This window comes from Engraulis encrasicolus, chromosome 3 (assembly GCF_034702125.1).
Source record: "Engraulis encrasicolus isolate BLACKSEA-1 chromosome 3, IST_EnEncr_1.0, whole genome shotgun sequence".
Lineage (NCBI taxonomy): Eukaryota > Metazoa > Chordata > Actinopteri > Clupeiformes > Engraulidae > Engraulis > Engraulis encrasicolus.
This window is the reverse complement of record NC_085859.1, coordinates 26751448-26766088: the sequence shown is the minus strand read 5'-3', so window position 1 is coordinate 26766088 and position 14641 is coordinate 26751448. Positions and strand designations below refer to the sequence as shown.

Sequence of the window (14641 nt, the reverse complement as noted above, 5' to 3'; positions counted from 1 at the left end):
AGCCTTATCGATCGACTTACGATTAATTGATAAGCGGCGTTTTCCCCCCGAAATCTCAATGTTTCTCGAAAAAAAACTACTAAATCTAAAAATTTTAATTAAAAATTGAGATAAAATACCACATTTAAATCAATTCTATTTCAATTCTTTAACCAAAAAAGGTGATTTAAATATTCCCACTATTCACACCCCTCTTCACACACACTCTTCACATGCCCATTTCACTTGGGTCTCTTGTCAGTTGAATTGTCAATTCATTGCGATTAATGTTTTTAATAGATTAATGCATTGATCAATTAAAGTCGATTAATCGATTGCATCCCTAGTGGGGGGCATAGGAGAGAGAGAGGTGTAAAAGGAGGTGGGAGGTAAGCAGTGTGTGGTGGGTAGAGGAGGAGGAGGAGGGTGGGGGGGAGGATAGGAGAGGGGAGGAATGGAGGGGAGGGGAGGGTAGCAGTAGAGACAGGGAGGGTAGGGACGAGAGGAGAGGAGAGGAGAGGATGTGGTGGCTGCTATAGGAAAGGTGGGAAAGGGTGTGTGTGTGTGTGTGTGTGTGTGTGTGTGTGTGTGTGTGTGTGTGTGTGTGTGTGTGTGTGTGTGTGTAGAGTAGAGTACTTTTATTAATCCCGAAGGAAATTAAGGTGTCTGTCAGGTGTGTGTGTGTGTGTGTGTGTGTGTGTGTGTGTGTGTGTGTGTGTGTGTGTGTGTGTGTGTGTGTGTGTGTGTGTGTGTGTGTGTGTGTGTGTGTCTGTGTGTGTGTGTGTGTGATTCACATCTCAGTTACACACGTGTAATTAGCACCCTCGTCACAGCAGCCTAAACATTTGGTGTCAGGGAACAGGGAAAAGAAAGATGAACTGTATATTGTTTTAATTCAACCCAATATGTCGCATAACATCCGATAGCCTGTAAAGAAATTAAGCAAAGCCGGCTTGACCCACAGGGCTAATGACATATATACTTCCTCTAATATCATCTAATGTAATACAAAAGTAATAACACATAACACAATAACACATCGTCAATGTATGCCTCAGATGGCTAAGATGACATTGAAACAACGTTGATTTTCCATCAGAAGCATCCAAATAATGTTGATTTAACAAGATGATATGCCCTGAAGAAGGCCATAAGGGCCGAAACGCGTAGGCATTGTAGCCAAATAAAAAAGTTAAAAAATTGCAACCTTGAGTGCCTCAGCATCTGTCTTCCTGGACCAAGTTTGAGAGCCCCTACACTGATGAGCACCAAGGAAAAAAGGTGAAGATGCTGAAGCACTCCAATTACCTGCTTGTGTTTAATGTTGATTTAACGTTGTGTCAGTGACATCTACTCCTCTATGTGTAGTATTTACGTAGATGTGTGTTGATGAGCGATATGCTGGAAGTGTGCAGTGTGTATTTAGGCCCATGTATGAACACTGCTGGCCACCCTCATTTCCTGTGGGATTAATACAGTAGGTCCACAGTGCTACACTATCCCCTCTGGACAGTGCAGGTCAGCCTGACTGAAGCGCTTGTAATAACACAAGAAAGCACATGTTTGCATCTGACTCACTCAGTCACTCGTCGACCTTTACGCAACAGCATGCCAACAGAGGGACAGAGAGACAGAGAGAGAGAGAGAAAGAGAGAGAGAGAGAGAGAGAGAGAGAAAGAGAGAGAGAGAGAGAAAGAGAGAGAAAGAGAATGGGAGGGAGGGGGGCAGAGACCGTGACGGACAAATAGAAAAAAAAACAGGTAGAGACTGAGACAAAGAACCAGAGATAAAAAAGGAGAGAGAGAGAGAGAGAGAGAGAGAGAGAGAGAGAGAGCAAGACATGGAAAGAGAGGAAGATGGAAAGACACAGATAAAGGGGAAGGGGATGAGAGAAGGAGAGAAACCAAGGAATGGAAAGACAGAGTGACAGTGACAGAGAGAGAGAGAGAGAGAGAGAGAGAGAGAGAGAGAGAGAGAGAGAGAGAGAGAGAGAGAGAGAGATAGAGAAAGAGAGAGGCTGTGTGTATTCCACATAAGGATCAGCTGGCAGGGCTTGGCTAGGAGGTTTGTCAGCCGCTTCCAGGCCCGCTGTGGTTTGTGTTCATTAGCAGCACACACACACACACACACACACACACACACACACACACACACACACACACACACACACACACACACACACACACACACACACACACACACTGTACCAGAGCAGTCTCAGTCTCTCTCCAATCTCTCCTCAGTCTTCCAGTCTTTCCTTCTCTCTCTCTCTTGCTCTCTCCCTCTCTCTCTCTTCCTCGCTCTCTTCCTCTCTCTCACACACACACACACACACACACACACACACACACACACACACACACACACACACACCGTGCACTGGCGAGGGGCAGTGGTGGGGTGGCTTGAAAGGAAAAAAAAAAGGGGGGGGGGGCATACAAAGACACAGACAAGAGACTCTCTCAGTCTCCCACACAGACAGAGGGTGAGACAGAGAGAGAAAGGGAGAGAGAGAGAGAGACAACGAGAGAGACAGCGAGAGAGAGAGACTCACACAAAGACGAGGAGAAGAGCTGAGCGCAAGAGAGAAAGAGGAAGCCCCATGCTCTCCCTTTGTTGATTTGGCATCAAAAGGCTTCTGACCAATTTCAGCGTATGCAGCATATGCGGCTTACTGCAAGGACAGCCGGTCACATTCAGAGACGCACACTTTGTTTAGATACAAAACTACAGCATCACACCCTGCATTACCACCGTCACCTAAACCGCCCTCCCTCCAACACCCAAACCCTTTCACATTCTCCCCCTGACGTTACTGCCCAGCTGTGGGTTGGTTGGTGGCAGACTAATGCTGGCATTGCAATTGCCTCGAGGGCAGCGAGTGAGCAGAGGGCGTCTTTGAAAGCCACCACTGCTTGCTTCCCTTGCCTGCCTGCCTGCCTGCTTGCTTTGTGCGGCTCACTGCACTGCACTGCTTCACCGAGTCAGAGGCACAATAGTGCAGACTGGATAACCTACCGCCACATGGCCAAGAACCGTGAGTTGCAATGACGAGGACCCCCAGAGTGTAGCTGCCCGAGACGGAGACAGAGACTGTGCCAGAGAGACTGTCTGTCTGGCTGGCTGACTGACTGACTGACTGACTGACTGAACCGGCCTCCGAATCTCTGTCTCCGAATCCGTCTCTTGTCTTTTGTCAGGGTGGAGGGAGCGGAGGGGGCTTCGCGTAGACTAGAGTATTAGACCGTCTCATAAGCGGGACACGATGACCCTTGACCTTGTCAACGTGCCGTGCTGTTTAAACATCGCCGATGAGGGACAAGGATCTAATAGCTTCTCCCCCCCCCCCCCCCCCCCCCCCCTTTTGGAAAATCATTCCAAGGCTTTGCAGTGCAGCATACCACAAGCCTGTAGCGTTCACCGGCCATTTAGATGAGATTACATGCTGGTTGAACACATGTCAGTGGGGATTGCATAGGTTTTGGCTTGTGTGAAATGACTGGGTTTTTTATATAGAGGGAGAGGTGTTTGAATGATTTCACGTTATTGCATCACTTGTCTTTGGACTGTGGATTGGATTGCCTTATAGTTATAGCTATTAATGTCAACATGTGTCTTGTCCTCAAGACCCTCAAACCCATTTAGAATGGACACTTACCACCAGATCACCCAGGTCCAATGGCTGTTTGTCGCAGCTTCTAGGTACGACCAGCAGTCCTGAGATGTTTTGAAAAGGTGGAAGAAGGATGAGAGAGAGAGAGAGAGAGAGAGAGAGAGAGAGAGAGAGAGAGAGAGAGAGAGAGAACAGCTGAGCGTTACACACATTTATCCCAAAGCCAAAGCAGATTACATGGATGCAAGGTACAGTAGGCTACACTGTGTTACTGACTCCCTAGGTAAGGAAAGGAAAGTACTGCTGGTATCCCTCCTGGCATTTTGCATTGTTTGCCTTGTATTCTGTTTGCAGGACAATAATGCCAGATCCCACAAGATAATCGGGCAGGTTAGTCAACTGGAACCTGTCTTTCCACAAGAAAGGGATGCGTTTCTCCCCAGTAGACTTCTGCTGGAAAATGTGTCTATTTCAATACATTTCCTCATAATAACAATAAGATACCATTGTTCGACAGGACTGCCTTTTCCGAGGTTACCTGGTCGACCTATACACGAATATAGGCGACCTCTACGTCGTTTGGGTAACTCTAGAAGCGAAGCGAACCACTAAATAATAAGCTATCACTGAAAAGGTCCTCTGTTTTTCTCCAGCTCAATGGGAGAGGCTTTGTAGCGTTGGGTACGGATGCCTAGCGTTCCATATATGCATGGGGTGTCCTGGACATCTTAAAACCTTCACGCCCACTTCAGTGACGGGCAGATCTCTCTCACTCTCTCTTCGCGCACAAAGCAAACGCACGCAGACATGGAGGAGACCACAGACACATCAAAGTGTTCACTCCTTGCATTGGTAATTTGGGTTACATTTTTAAGATATGATGCAATAGCCTAGGTGAATTGTATGATGGACAACCTTCTTAATTACCGGTAACTGCAACTTAATTCCCCGATCTTATGCGCTCTACAAAAGGTTACAGCCACCATCGTGCCATTCACGCATCCTTCATGAAAAGACAGAGGCATTCAGATACATTTCTATTTCTCGAAGTTACATTGTATCAACATATGCCGTGCAAACATAAAACACAAACTGCGCTGTGTCTTTCTGCAAGGCTGCACCGGTGTTGCAGGAATGTAGCATATAATCACAGACAAAGCGAAGAAACGCCCCCTGCGTATGAATAGACTGAAGGCTCTGGGTACAAGTAAAAGCCATTGTGGGGAATATGTTGTATCCTAACCTACTGCAGATCAGGTGCCAACACTGCACGTCGGCCTGTCATTGTTTAAGGAGAAAATATTTTCTACCCTTACACTATCTTGGAACACAACACCCATGTCAACTAAGAAAGGAAATATCAACATATTAACATAGACACACAGTCAACGGATTCTTCATGCAGGGTGGTTGCTTGACAATACAAAGTAGAGATTAACGTGATTTAATCTGTTTCGTATAATATCTGATCGCATGACTAGCAAATGAGTAAGTGATATGCTATGTTGCTACATTAGGTTCTACAGCAAAAATGTGTTGTTACTTTGTAACGCAGTCTGGCCTAACCAGAAGTCAATGGCCTATATAGATATTTAACAAAGATCATTAAGTCGAAAGAAAGGGTGATTGAAGTGACTTACCAAATATTTCAGGAGATCACTGAATCCTCTAATGTAACTAATCGATTACACCAGCATACGGAACTGCATTCCCGTCGCTTTTGTGGCAAGTTTGCCCTTTTCTATTTGTTCTAGTAGCCTACACTGGCCGCTGCCTCGATCGAACGGACAACTGAACTGTCAGTATTTAAATTCCAACAAGCTTAGAGCTCAACCAACAATCTACCGTCAGCGCTGGGCGTAGTTGTTGGACTGTCGCCTTAAATCTTCAGAAATATCGTCGATTCTGATGATGAACGGCACTGTGAAGAAGGAGCTTTCCTGTTAATGTCACCCTCGACAGCAGTAAAGGCTTGTCCCTTTGGTATTTTCTGAGCCCTCGCCCTATGAAAATTAGGCTATCTCTTTAAAAAACTATGCTTCCGGGGTCTACTGAAAAATGCATAAAAGGTGGGCTTTAGTGACCAGCTGGAGATCTGTCATGTATCTGATTCGCTGTCTGAGCTGAACCGTCCAATAGGCTCCCTCACTGAAACCCTAATTTGAATAATTTAAACCAGAGAAAATATATGCTGACGTTAGGCTATGCCATTGGCTTCCTTTTAAGGAGGCGTTTCACTAAACACGCCCAGTACACGTGCTATTTGTCCCAGTCTCAGCTTGCAGTGAAGAAGGCCTCGATTATTGCGAGAGGAAGTCTCCAAGGATCCTGCAAAACAGAAGAATACTCACTGGCAGAGCTCAACAAGTGCATCAATATAATCCATCCATTCCTATGTTCAAAGATATTGGGATAGAAGGAAACAAAAAGAGCATAAACCAATATTGTTTGTGAAGTCTGCATTGCTACCCTATTGAAAACAATGCAGTGGAGGCCTAGGCCTACTGGCATTTATTATTGTGAACAGACGCCATCCTCTGGCCAGAGTACCAGAAACAACTGGAATAATGCACAACGTAGGCCTATGCCCCCACTTTGAGTGAAATGTAGGCTAAACACATAGCCATCTTATAATAATAATAATAATAATAATAACAAAAAAACAGTCCACATCCAAAAATATAACCACATGCAGATAGATAGATGTATTGGGGCAGCTTTGGCCTACTTGTTAGGGGGGTGGTCTTACGGTTAGAGGGTTGCAGGTTCGAAGGTACTTCTCCATAGACCTCCATCTATTGAGCAAGGTACGTAACCTCACAATGCTTCAGGAACTGTAACTAATGCCCTGTGAAACTGTGAGTCCATTTGGTAAAAAAAAGCTCCCGCTAAGTCTAATGTAATTTAAGGTAAAGATACTTTGATATAAGAATATATAGACACTATTACAGCCCACCAAGCAGGTGTTTTAAAATAAAGGGTCTGCACACTTGTTTTGCTGCAGAGCAGGGACCTGAAATATACATTTACCTGAAATGTGAAGAACTTTTTTTCTCTTATATAGACAGGTGGCAAATAGCCAAGCAGACAGAACATTTAGACATTATTTATTGATGATAGATGACATAGTAATACAGGTTAAATGTTAACAAATTACAATGAATCACATGTTAATTACATTTTAATTAAGTGTTTTTCCACCACAGTTTCACTGCAGACAGGTTGCCATCTCTGCTTGTGCTTGTAAAGTGCAAACAATAGGCTATTTTAAAAGAAAAACTAGCCATTTTGCTTATTCTTACACAGAAATGTTGCAGATGGATTTGCATAATATGCTCTGGGAAGGTGGAAAATGGGCTGATGAATTTGAATCCAGGATTTTCTTTCTTTCTTTTTTTAAAATATGTTTTAGGGTTTTTTGCCTATATTATAACAAAGATAGTGACGAGTGGGACAGGAAATCCGTGGGAGAGAGAGATGGGGGTAGGGTTGGGATATGACCCAGACCGAACTTGAATCTGGTACAAGCTCATTTATAGACGGATGCCATGGCACAAGGATTCTTCTGGTCTATCCTGCCTTTGCTGTCCACATGCTTCCTAGTCACTTGCATGTTTTCACAGAGCACAATCATGTGTTATGTGTTTTGCAGGCCTATCCATCACCATGAGCCCTGGTTTGTGAAGGCCATGCAGCCATTTCTCTCTTCTTGAGCCTTGTTTTGCAATTCTGCCCTGCCCAGTCGCCACAGAGTATTCATGTTGATCTGATTTGACCTGTTTGATTAGATTTCAGAGATATTTTGGTTCCTCTAATTTAACCTCTACTCTGTGGCATGACAACATGGGTTGTCTGTTTTTCGTCTCTGTAGTCTGAAATTCTAACCTGTGGGATGCATGTTTAGCTAATCCTTCAGGCCAGTGCAGCACTTGAACGTAATATTCCATCTGTCTCCATATCCTGGTGAAGAATTACAGTCTTTTGTGGGCTGTTCATTTGTGTCATAATTTAATTGCGTTTCAACTTTTCATGTTGCCCCTTAGTATCATAATAAAGTAATGTCTGTTAAGGACAAATTATAGTTAAATACTTCCACTGAATGACAACATATAAAATAATTTTAAAAAGTGTCACTGACCTTGGCCATGGCTCAAAGGGCTAGGGCGCTGTACTGTTGCACCGGGAACCTGCATTCAATTCCAGAATCCAGAGGTGTTTCCAGAACATCCCTCACCTCTCTCTTTCACTCATTTCCTGTCGCAATATGTACTTCCTGTCTGAATAGAGGCTAAAAGCCCATTTCTTTCTTTCTTTCTTTCTTTCTTTCTTTCTTTTAAAAGGTGCCCCGATGGCATACAGGTTAATTTTGTTATTTTTCTTCTTCTTTAAAAAAAAAAAAAAAAAAAAAAACGACTTTCTAGCATTTTTTTTGCCCTGGAAAAGTGTGAGTATGGAGTATACAGTAGGCCTACAAAGCCATAGTACAATGTACAATACCAAGCGTAAATGTCTGCTAGGCCATACTTCTTCCAACAGGTGGTGCTGTTTTATAGGATATTGTCTTTCAACTCGAGGCTCCCATCACTTGTCAAAATCTTTTCAGTCCAGCTGCTTAGAACAACACAGCGAGACTCATGTAAGATGTTACGCTAGAAATACATGTAGCCTACACGTAGGCCCTATAATAATTTTTACTTTAGGCTGCTACGTTTTGTCAATATTTCTAAAGATGTTCCTGTCCTTTTCTGCACTAAGTGGTGAATAGGCTACAACTTCATGCATTCATCTACACAGCAGTCATCACATCTAGACTGCATTCTGCTAGACTTTTGTATCACTCATTCGTTGACATCTGTTTCTATTTCACGTTCCCGTGTGTTTGAATGCCACCTGTTCGAATGAACCTGCCACCTTCCCCAACTCCTGTCATTGGTTACATACACGTAAGACCCACCTACTTAACTCTATGCCGAGACATCATTGGTGAGTTGTCATGTCAATTCTGTCCAGATAAAACCCATCCCTCGGAGCGCCTAGTAAATCCTTACTTTTCACTCTGGTTGTGGCGTTATTGTACACGGGCGGTAGTGTTGAAGTGTATATATTTTAAAACATGTAGGCGCATTTCCACTTAACTTCTTCTTTACTCCGAATGGTCGAGGCACCTGTGTAAATGCAGGTGATGCCACAGGCTGTTGAGATGTATGGTGAAGGTGAAGGCGTCCCGTTTTGAACTCGTGCACAGCTCGTTGAACGCTCGTGGAAATGTCACTCCTGTGTGTTCGAGGTGGGTGTCTTGTATTTTTTTTTCCTGCTAGGACGTGAAATAGATTTGTTGTCAAGTGTTTGAACTGTAACCTGTCACACACAACTCACAGTTGTCATTATATTTGAACTTTATAATTTACTTCAGCCTAGTCCACACATTATTGTCACCATTGGTAGAAAGTCTGTTTACATCAAGCTTCAAGCTTTTTTTTGTCATGGTAAACATGCTCACAAGAAGAGTCTTTTGACCTCATGCCCTAACTATTGTGTGTAGCTAATGTTGTAATTAAATGTGTATTGCCCTTCTGAGAAACCACTGTTCTGTGACATTATTATGTGTGACCTATAAAGAGTAGCAGCTAACCTACATAAAAAAATCTACAAGCAACACACTGACACTATTGTTATTTCAAATTTATGTCATAATTGGGAATTTATTTGGAGTCATATTGAAAATGACTTGGGGGACATAAAAGGGTCCAGATAGGATGATTGGCAAGGGGGTGTAGCTCAGGTAGCCTACAGCATTTGACTGCAGATCAAGAGGTCGAAGGTTCAAATCATGGTACCCCCTACGGATAGCAGGGGCCTGGCTAAAATCTTGGGGGCAGCCATGTCCTAATGGTGAGGGATACAGGTTCATCCCACACTTTTACCTCTCCTTACACCTTCACCCATGCCTGCCCTGCAGTGGCCTTGAGCAAGGCACCTATCCCCACATTGTTCCAGGGATTATAACCAATACCCTGTAATATCTGTAAGTCGCTTTGGATGAAAGTGTCAGCTAAGTGTAAAGTAATGTAATGTATATTAATGACAACATTCCAGGCTAATGACAGCCAAGATATGCATTCAAGTGTTCCAAGGTGGGAAGGAAAACATTACAAACGCACAGGCAGATGTTGACATCATGACACTGAACTATATCGCTATCAAGGACCAAAAGCAATCTTTTACATTCTGGACATTTTTTCCCGAAGGTTTGGTGCAGCTTGTCTACCAAATTTGCACTGTTTCTTTCATGGGAACATACAGTATAGCCCATGTTGGTCTCTTTCTCTGCAATAATGCTGACTACTTTTCCTTATAATATCACTCTCACATGGCAATGGCTGCTGTATATGAATGGTCCTTAATCCCTAAGACATGGCCCCTGTAATATATCAGCTGTTACCAGAAAGGTAAGCTTAGACCGTAATGTTGTAATTTATTACTAAAGGCCCTACACTGTCATAGTGGTGTAGTACTATGGTAGTAGAGTTTTTTCAGTGACAATTAAGCTTACAGTGTTCCAGTGGAGAACCAGGATTTGTTAAGGGGCTACTTAGAAGTGGACCCACTCACCTGACTTTACCCCTTGTAAGTACACCATTATTTTTCTGCACTATCCTATCTGCACATGTGCACCAAGGCTGCACGATCCGGATGTGGAGCATTGTCGCCCTTTGTTTCGCTACCTGTAAGGACCCTGAAAGTCTATCTATGATTAATTCCATCTTTATTGTGAATTGTAGACTATTTGTCAAGACGCTGACAAAACGCACTTCATGTCTGATCAATAGGCCTCGGCCATCTTTGACAGACGGCCACGTCAGTGTCTCGTTAATCTTTAGGCTAACTTAGAAAATGACAATTTTCATTAGGCCTACACCACCGGCACCATTATATAATATTACGAGTATTTCCCACAGTTATAACATTATGTGGTGTATAAACCACGAAAAATGCCATGCAGCCTCGGCTACCTGAATAAAGCAAATCAGACTGGCTTTCAGCGAAACAACACTAACAGATCAGCTTTTAGCGCAACGAAGGGCGACATTGTTCCACCAATCCGGATCGTGCAGCCTTTCGTGGTGCACATGTGCAGATAGGATAGTGCAGAAAAATAATGGTGTACTTACACCCCTCTAGGTGCAGCAAAACACCTTGCTGGCAATGAAAGGGTGAATATTATTATTGCGCTTGTTGTCCTGGTTTGGGCTTGTTGGGCAGATAAGTGGAGAGATGAGAGGAAATGAGTGAGTGAGAGATGAGAGATGGTGTGTGGCCCTCCCAAGAGAATCAGTCTTAGATTTCGGTGCTAGCCAGCATAGGCCTTACATGCAGATGGGATTGCCGGTGAATGTAGTCACTGTTGGTGAAAACACACTCAACCACCATAGGATAACAGCATTACTATCATATCATAATGACATTGCTGAGCTTTAAGCAAAATATGAAGAATTGACCATTACCATTTTGGTAACAACACGCTTCAAATAGTAGAGTAGTAGAGTATGGCATAGTAACATATATTGATCCAGAGGGAAATCAGTGATCACAGTGTCCAGTAGCATACATACATAAATACAGAAGATAAACACAAAGACATTACACACACACATCATCAATTGGAGCTTTGCATAGCGTTCAGAGGGGGCGTCCTTGATTCTAGGCCTAGCTGATCTTTCAGCTTAACAGGCAATCAAATCCACACCCCCCACCCTAGTGCCCTCCAACCATGTCTTGCTGACCGACGTAAATAACTTAGTGTCTGCGCCTCACTTGTCTGTCTTAGCCCTTCCTTTTGCCCTTTGCCTGTGGCCTGCCATTGCACCCTTGATATCACAATGAATGACTGCAGGGGTAAGAACGCTCTACTGCGAAGGAAGCAAGACGCTTCCTCTGTGTAAAAAGTTACGGCTCACACTATGATTAGACACCTTTGGAGGACATATTTGCATTTATTTGTAGTACGCAGTTTGCTGGACAATTCAGATCAGAAATTGATGTTGTACTGTAGACATAGAGTGTGAGGAGGCATTGCCCATTTATACTTTGTGCTATGCATTGATGTTGCAGTGTATTATACAGATCTAGCTTTATTTAATCAACAAGTGTTCTGGCCACTGCACGTGGTATCACTCATCATGCTAACACCAAGCAGTTGATTTACTTGCAAAGGGCGTGCACGCAAACATACGCATGCAGATGTGTTGTTTAGGTCTTAGAGAGAGAGAGAGAGAGAGAAAGAGAGAGAGAGAGAGAAAGAGAAGAGAAAGTGGTGGAGAGTCACAGTTAGAGTCGGGTGAATGGCCTTAGGACTGCCTGGGGATAGCCATGCAGATTGAGCTTCAGATTGAGTGTGCGTGGCCAGAGAGAGAGAGAGAGAGAGAGAGAGAGAGAGAGAGAGAGAGGAAGAGAGGAAGAGGGGGTTGGGGGATTGGGGGGTAATCCTCTGGCCATCTGCTGCACCAGCGTTCTGGGAGTCTCGCATGGGCCAACCGGGATGACAGCCTCACAATGCAACGCTGCTCTAGACACGTCACGGACACAAGCTCACTTCCTGTCTGTGTGCACTAGCACGCTCTCTCTCTCTCTCTCTCTCTCTCTCTCTCTCTCTCTCTCTCTCTCTCTCTCTCTCTCTCTCTCTCTCTCTCTCTCTCTCTCTCTCTCTCTCTCCATTTTCTTCAATTGAGTTGCTTTAATACCATTTAGAATCGAATACAGTGTTGCTAAAGCGTGCGGTGCAGAACAATAGTCTACCCGTATTGTGCAGTGCACTTACATTGCAAGTATGCATCACTACACTGCAAGCATAGCCAAACTCTAGATCTGTCTCTGTGCCTCTACCTCCCTCTCCCAATGACACCTCTTGCTCTCAGAAATGCCTGAGCCTCCCCCATGTCTCTCTCTGTCTCTCTGTCTTTGTCTCTGTCTCTCTGCCTGTCTCTGTTTCTCTCTCTCTCTCTCTCTCTCTCTCTCTCTCTCTCTCTTTCTCACTTGTCCATAGACACTGCTGCGTATGTTATGTCACTTGATGACTGTGTCTCTCCCTGTCCCTCCCTCTTCCCTATCTTCTTTTTCTTTTTATCTCTTTCGTTCACAGACGCTCCGCTCTCTCCATACCTGTCTCTTCTCCCGCCCTCTCCCCTCTCCCCTCTCCCTGCCCCACTTGTTCACAGACACCCCTGCATCTCTACTCAGGTCCACCGTCTGTGCACTCAGACATGTAATTTTCCTGTCTGTAACAGCTTGGTAATGCACTCCATCACCTATGTCCCTTTTTGGTTTTTATTTTATATAACCAACACTGGAGACCAGAGTCCAAACACACCTGCCCTTATCCAATTTGGAAATAGTTTATGTTGTACATTTCAGAACCTTCTACTCTGAGGTATTGGGTTATTGGGGGTTAAAGAAAGCATTCATTTTTCTCATCAAAATGTCACTGGTATAGGAGAGCTGGTCTGAATAGGGCTTGAAAGTGATGTCACGTCCTGCGATTTCATGGGACCTCACAGCGTTTTTTGCCAGAAAATGTTGGCATGTAATCCAATCAATGGTGGTGTTAAAATGATATTTCGATCCTCTTTGAATTGTGCCACGAGCTTCACATATGTTGTTTCTGATATTTTTTGTATAATTTTTCGTACGAAACACCAAACGATTTAGAGTGTTGTGTTTCTTAAAATTTTTCATACAGACGGCCTCGGAAAAAAATATTGATACTTCTGAATAATCTATATTTAGCTCCTTAAACAGCATATTTGTAGCCCAGCACATATAATGACTGGAATCAGAAGATATTGACTCGCTACCATACTATTAGATGTTCAGCTAAGGTCCCGTGAAATGCGGAACTAAGGGGCGGGACTTTCAAGCCCTATGCATGGCTCTTGACCTGCCCTAAAACACCCGTGTGCCAATTTACTTCATTTCATAAACTGGGCCAAGTAGCTTGTCTATGAGGGGTGCCAATGGGCTGCTTTGAGATGGTGTTACACAGGTGCTTGCTCTGAGTTTCACAACAGACAACATGCCAGCCAGGCAACATGTTCAGTTAGTTAAATTAAGCCTAGACATATTTAGGGCCGCTGACAGCTTTGGCTGCACCCAGGACAAAGTCATCTGAAAGTCCCCGCCAACACTTACAATGTGATGAAGATCCAATTTTGGGCCCCTTTTCTACCTGGGACAACTGTTGGCGTCCCTGCATGTATTAATTTTTTTCCACCAACAAAAATGGTTGCTTTCATGCAAATGTCATAATGTATTAGGCTACCATACTTTATGAAGTCCAGCAATATGACACACTGATTAATATTAAAATTGACCCAGCACATTTCATGCCATGTGCTGTAAGTTATATACCGTACATTTACCCAAATGACATGCACAGCTACAGTATACACTGAGCAGTGCAATGAAGAGCTAGGACAGACCAGATGACCACTGATGCAACCCAGCTCTATGGGGTACTAAACGTGAAACAAGACTGCAATACCAAAGAGAGCACGTTGCAATGGCAGTCAACATCTTCAACTGTGATGGTGTGGTAATCAGGTTTTCTATTAGCACCTCTCGTTGCCTCTTGGAGTGAGAATCCATCAGGTGCCCTGCCTCTCGGCTGAAAGTCAGTAACTGGATCTAATATGAGGGCAATGGGCAGCACACTGTGAAGTATCACTTTATATTCCCTCAATCACAACACATCCTTGCTGTAAGAGACACAGCAACATACAAACCAATACACACTGGAGAGCAATGATAAAAATGGGAATGACATGATACATCCCGGTGCTCATCATATGCATGGTTAAGTGTTCACTTGACAAGTTCTTGCATTTCTTCTTTTATCAAAGAGGGAAGAATCCTTTTCCAGCAACAGTTGATGATATAATAGGTCCACGCTGACAGAATTTTCGTACCTATTTTGGGTGTTGCCAACAGAAGAAGTTAGACTGGAAAATGTACATATCATGTGCAGTTTAAGACACACACATCATGAAAAAAACT

The 14641-nt window shown here is 43.7% G+C and overlaps 1 protein-coding gene across 1 annotated transcript in view; it reads right to left on the bottom strand.

Moving 5' to 3' along the window:
- LOC134445930 (atos homolog protein B) overlaps positions 1–5577 on the bottom strand; it is a 41754-nt gene extending 36177 nt beyond the window's left edge. The window contains exons 1-2 of the mRNA XM_063195090.1: positions 5233–5577; positions 3638–3696 (exon numbers count right to left, since the gene is read on the bottom strand). The gene's annotated coding sequence lies outside the window, so the exon portion shown is untranslated. The remainder of the gene's footprint in view (positions 1–3637; positions 3697–5232) is intronic.
- Positions 5578–14641: the final 9064 nt, after the last annotated feature.